This window comes from Argopecten irradians, chromosome 10 (assembly GCF_041381155.1).
Source record: "Argopecten irradians isolate NY chromosome 10, Ai_NY, whole genome shotgun sequence".
Lineage (NCBI taxonomy): Eukaryota > Metazoa > Mollusca > Bivalvia > Pectinida > Pectinidae > Argopecten > Argopecten irradians.
The window spans coordinates 33,821,386-33,827,949 of NC_091143.1; the positions used below are offsets into that span (position 1 = coordinate 33,821,386).

Genomic DNA, 6,564 nt, shown 5'->3' on the forward strand with positions numbered 1-6,564 from the left:
TGGTCCGGTTGCTACATGAATTCTCTATTTTGAAGTCACTCAAAAACAGTTTTCTCGGATTTTTAATTTTGAACCTAATTTACACATTGACAGAAAAATGTCAAGGGAGTATTTTTAAATGGGGGTAAAATTGTGTGACAAAACCAGTAACAGTGTAAATTGAGATGACAAAGAGCAATGTTTCGTTTTTGTTTTTTTTTCCAAAAAGTGTTACTTTTTCGTAAGAACTATTATTTCAAACAAAATTTTCCGTTAAAATCTAAAAGAAGTGACCTAAATATAAAGTATAACGATCTACTCAAATGATTTATGAATAAAAAATGTAGAATATTTAACAAAGGCTAACCTCTTTTGGCATGTTTTGTGCAGGTTTTATTGAAAATGACTACAAAGAATTCAGGCCCTTTGGGCCTTTTAAAATCACAAAAGGAAAAAGAAGTGTAAATTTTAGAACAATTAGTAGTACCCTTAACTCCCAACTACGCATTTCTACGCATTTTCGTGTCGGTGTTACTTTAAAAAATCGCAATATCTCCCTTATTTGTTGAGCTATCGGGATACTGTTTACATCCTGTAAAACTACAGATAATAGCCGACAACTTTTGTTCTGAGAAAAAATTCATATGGCATCGTCTTTTTTCTCTTTCAATGAGTTAAAAATTCATGCCAACTTAATTCCGAGCATTTTTAAATTGTTGACGTCGTGTGTCAGACGGCGTAATCGCCGGAGCGAAGATTCGACATTGTATCTCGAATTATGCAACAAGTAGCAAGAAATAATACTTGTATTTCACGGATTTTGTAGTTGATAATGTCAATTTTATGTGTGACTAATTATATTGAAAGAAATTCGTTCTAACATTATTTTTTCTCGTAGCATTAGTACATGTAATAAGTACCATGTGTACTACACAGTAAACTTCGACGAAATCCTAATACAAAATAAGCAAAATATCTATTTACCATACATACCAAGAAAGCCGAGAAACCACTGGTCAAAATACACAAATTTGTAATTCATTACATGCCGAAATAAGTTTTCTATTGCCTCTACAAATCTGCTAGTAGTTTCGACGGAAATCGCGGTCCGGTACAATTTCTAATATGTTGACGTCATCGGTACAAAACAAGCACCTGTGCGAGGAAGATGGGCATCGATTCTGAGTTGATTTTCTCAAACGATATAAATATAAGATAAAATTTACAAAAGAAATATATATTAAATTTATCATTAGAATAATGAATTTTAAAACATTGTTTGACGAAGAACAAGAATTATATGATGATATGGTATACGACAGCGATATCTATTTATAGTAGTAGGGTATTTCCTGACCGGGACAGCCACTTTCGATTTACAACACGGGCCATGTGCAGATGTATGTGGACATTTTACCTAAATCGTTACCAAAACAACATGACCAACCTTCTGATTAGGATATTCAACAAACAAACTTTGAAGTAATATCGACGTTATTGATGATACAAGCCTACATAACAGTTGTTATGAACTTACATTGACAGCTGAATTATACTGTAACTGCACCAAGGATTCCAAGGCACATTTATGTTGAGTAAGTATATTTGAATTTCTCTTTACAAAAATATACAAAATGCATTATCAGGTTGTAATTCTAGAGCAAAATTCATAAGCATGAACTGCACTGTGATATCATTCATTGTATATAAAGTATAGCATGTTTCATATTATAAATATAGGTACACCCCCCCCCCCCAACACACACACACTATTTGTCTGTGGGCCTATTGGAATAACATAACAGCTGTTTGTATGGGTTTGTGTGAGTAATTATTACATGAATGAAAAGGCTCTGTCATTTTACAAATAAATTCTACAGATTTAGAACATTATTTGAACAATATACAGTGTACATATGTTGTGGTCACAATCTATTTCCACCCCTACATGTAGATGTACAATGTATAGTGTTACTGCACATTCAAGTTGCTAAAATGGTGTTAACATGCATATGTTTGATATGTCTTTGTCCAAATTCAAGCAATACATGAACATTTATTGTCATGTCAGATTTTGTACTAAAATGGAATGTACAACAAATATAAATAATTAAGTAGCAGATATACAGTGCATATACACAATTGTATATGGTTTCAGTTATATTTTATGTATAACTGGTAAGATGTATAAGTACTGTGTACATGGACCATGTATACATTTGTAGGCGGTATTCAAACTTGAAGTTGATCAATCCCTCAGTTTCAAGGTTTACATACAGAGGATTTATGTACAAAGAAAAACATATTATATTACATTAGTTAAATTGTGAAGAAAAAGATAAAATAAAAATACATGTAATCTGCACCTGATGCTCAGAGTAACCAGAGTTTCTTCTAACTCTAACACCACATAATAGACATTCTATAGTATGATATGTCACTTCACTTAGTCTGGCAATAGATCTAGAGTCATTGGAACCAGAATAATCTTGCTATGCAGATGGAAACTGGAATGGTGATTTTATTTTTAATTTTAAACATTTTAAGAGATTCTGTACCTGAACTTTTTATATATGGATGGAATACCTGACCAGATTAAAAAACACCAATGCATCTGCAATAGCTGAATATGATTATTCATACTGTATTATGTTTTTCAGTCTCTAATATGTCTGAAATGAGAGTAATGTAAAAAAAATCAAATCTGACATGAATATTTCATCTTCTTTTCAGGATATTTTTCTTACCTGTAATGATCAATTATTGAATTATACTGCCAACCAGAAGTTTTAATGGAAGACTAGTAAAACTTTGAGAAATCTGCTAGATTGTATTACTGCAAAGGTAAGAGCAAACATATTTCTTAAGTTCAATTAATCAGTAATGGATCACAGGGACCTGGCACAAAATTTTTAACCAACAGTATACATATATAAGTTATAGTATCATAAATAGGTATACTCTGTCTGTTGGGTAAAAAACAATCCGTGCCAGGTCCCTGTGTCAAGAGGTTTTTTTTTTGGTTTTTTTTTGGGGGGGGGGGGGGGGGGGGGGGGGGGTTTGGAAACTTATTTTGGATAATTTTTTATATATATATAAAAAGGTGTTTTCACCATTTCTTATATTCATTATCACACCTTGGAATTTATACCAAAAGTTTTTATCTTTATCAGTCTAAGATCTATTTTTAAGTGTAACTTTCTAAGCTGTAGTGTATTCAATATGAGCAAGATTTTTTTTAAAAAAGGTATTTAATTACATACATATAACATGTGTACACATGTATTTATACTTAGTTACTTATAGTGTACCATACATTTCATTTGATGTTTGTACAACCAGGGACTGCCATTAAAATGATTTTATGATTCTGGATGTTTTTTACAATGTTTGTTTTATTGAAAACTTACAGGTACATCAGTTTGGACTACATGTATATGGACATCAGTGGGTGACAACCTTAGGAAGATAACCAAACTCCTGTTATGAAACTGAAACTCAGCCAGTTCATCACCATTTTCCAATCTGCATTATTAAAAATACCATACCTGTATCTGACTTTTGAGTTCTTTCTGATTTAATTCATACAGTTGTGAACTTTTACAAGTTACTGTGTTAAAAAAATTAAACATGACAGACACAATATATAGATACATGCACATGGATATTCTATACATACATAATGCAACCAAAGGCCAAAGATACAAGATATATGTATGTGTCTACAATTCTGACAAGTCATAACACACATGTGCATGTATAGATATACGGACACCTCATAATGTGTAATACAGTATTGCCCGTAAAAAGAGGTGTCTAAGGCCTGTGGTAGACGCCATATATAAATATATATATATATCTGCAATATGATCAAGACAACATACATGTACATGTATATGTTTTTGTAAATACAGCAGTGTATCTATGAAATGGACAAGACATATATATATGGTGCAGTGTCTACAAACTAAACAAGACATATCACAGTACATTTATGTACATTTGTATACATGTATATGGGGATATTTAGTGGATGGGGGCTCCTGTCCTATAAATTACAATGGACATGTATATGTAGTAATGTTGATACTGCAATATGGTCAAGACATAAAATATACATGTATAGACACTGCAGTGTACACATATCTACAATATTGTCAAGACATAACACATAGATGTAAAGACACTGCAGTGTATCTACAATATTGACAGTACATAAAACATACATGTTAAGTGTATCTTCAATCTAAATAAGACATAAAACATACAATATGCATTTACATGTAGATACTGCTGTATGGTCAATACATATACATTTATGTAGACACTGCAGTGTATATACAATAAGGTCAATGCATAAAACATATATACATGTATAGACACTGCAGTGTATATACAATAAGGTAGAGACATAACACATACATGTTTGTAGACACTGCATGCAATGTATCTATAATATGGTACATATAAAGACATAAAACAGAAGTATGTGTATTACATGGTGTCTACAATAATGGCAAAGTATATCGCACATTATACACACGAATATGCACCTGCATTTTGTTTGTAAATGCATCCATGTATATTTGGGGGAAAGTAGGGGTTCCTACCATATAAACTTGTCTTTTTGGTTATGAAGCAATAAAGGACCGGACATAGAACACACAGATAATAAATGATGAATAGAGATGGTTTTTTTTTCTATCAATATAAGATATTTACATGCAAATTATCATGAGTGCATGTAAAAGTAAAATACACAATTTTTGTCCATGAAAGCACACTTGTCTACTTGTCTTTTACTCTGAATTGATTTATTTTGTTGATGGATATTGATACTTTTGTATGGATAAATTAAAGAAACTGACACTATATAAATGGATAAATAGTTTGCCTTGTTAACTTAAAATTACTGCAGTATACGTGTGTCTTGCATTGCATTTTTTCGCTGAGTACATATATATTTAGACATCTTATCTAAACATCTTGATTTGGGAGAACACACGCATACCTATTTGTAAGTCGTCTTGCTACGATGACAAAGGAAATGATTAATATGAAATAATGTTATACTGGTGATTGTTGGCGTTCAAAAAAAAAAAAAATGAATTGATCTGAGTATGAATATAAATATTTAATGTTGTAAACAGTAACATGTCAAACAAACAATTTTACAACACAATACATTTTTTTTCTATGTGTTATTCGACTGAAACCCCATGGAAATGGTTCTATCAGCGCAAAACTGCATTTTTCGTAGTTTATATTTTTGGTTGCCATGGTAACATTTTTTACGCAAAAAAATAATGATTTAATACTCATTCTGGCCACGTCCTCTTTTGAAATTAATATGAAAGTTAAAAGATTACTAAGCCTGATATATAAATTAAACTTTCTGTAGTTGAAGCAAAGACAGGTAAAACACTAATTTTAACATTTTCAAAAATCTTCGGTTTTAAATGTTGTTGGTTTCCATGGTAACATTTAAAATTAAATTGAAAAATTATGGCATTCAATAAAATTTTCAACCCTTCTGCAATAATATACTTGATGATCAGGTTGATAAATGGACATTTAAATAAGTTTCGTTATCTTAAGAGTGATAAATGTAGGAAACTTTAACTTTTTTGTCATATTCAAAAAGTTTCGGTTGCCATGGTAACATAATTAATGTGAAAACATTATTTTTTCTTACAAAAATTTGAAAAGGTTGTGATCTAAAGTTTCTAAATATATATGGGTGATTACCAAAATTGTTGATTGAAAAATCACAGAAAATGTCGGTTCGGGAACTCTGCTAAAAAATTCTTGGGAGTTAAGGGGTTAAAGTGTTTTACAGACATAGGTTAGAGTGTCTAAAGAAGTACATGTGAGAACTTTTTCTGAATTAAAATCAACTTCATTATGTTGTCCCTGTAGATACGTTTGTGTATTTCAGGTATTGGTTATTATGAATAAATTAGCATGATATTAGCATAATCAATGTAGAGGAAGATACATAATCATAACAATATTGTATAACATTATTACATGTTGGTATTTACTTACCTACTGTTGACAGAGATGACCGCATCAGGTGGATATGGAAAAAAGTAAATTCACCATCGTCATGATTGAAATCATATGCAAATATAACCAAACCGATCGTCAAAGTTATTGCCACGGTATTTCCTATCCATTACTACATTTACAACCATCATAGCAAAACTAGTATTTACTATATTAAAATGATAACAAAACATTATTTGTTCTTTCCTGTTTGATGATTTTTGAATGAAAACAATCTATATACAGCATCTATATCTACATCGTTTTGGGACATAAAGTATATGATTAATAGATATTTAAACAACGTGGTCATCTTAAATAACGGTAGTAATAAAACGTCAACCTTTGATATACATGTGTATTTATTTCTTACAGATCAATACAAATCAGCTATCCTCTAGTCACGTCTGTTACACGATATATACGGTTTTTTTTTATAAGTTTTTGATATCATTATTTATACTTTATTCCAAAGGTTCAGATATGAAACAAATGTTAAAATTGACTACATTGTAGTTTTGCATTTTGCATTGTGTC

The 6,564-nt window shown here is 30.9% G+C and overlaps 1 long non-coding RNA gene across 1 annotated transcript; it reads left to right on the top strand.

Annotated features, from left to right (window-relative positions):
• Positions 1-1,281: 1,281 nt before the first annotated feature.
• LOC138333706 (uncharacterized) lies at positions 1,282-3,532 on the top strand. The gene is made up of 3 exons (XR_011210023.1): positions 1,282-1,574; positions 2,713-2,823; positions 3,392-3,532. It is a non-coding gene; the product is annotated as an uncharacterized lncRNA (long non-coding RNA).
• The last annotated feature ends 3,032 nt before the right edge of the window (positions 3,533-6,564 follow it).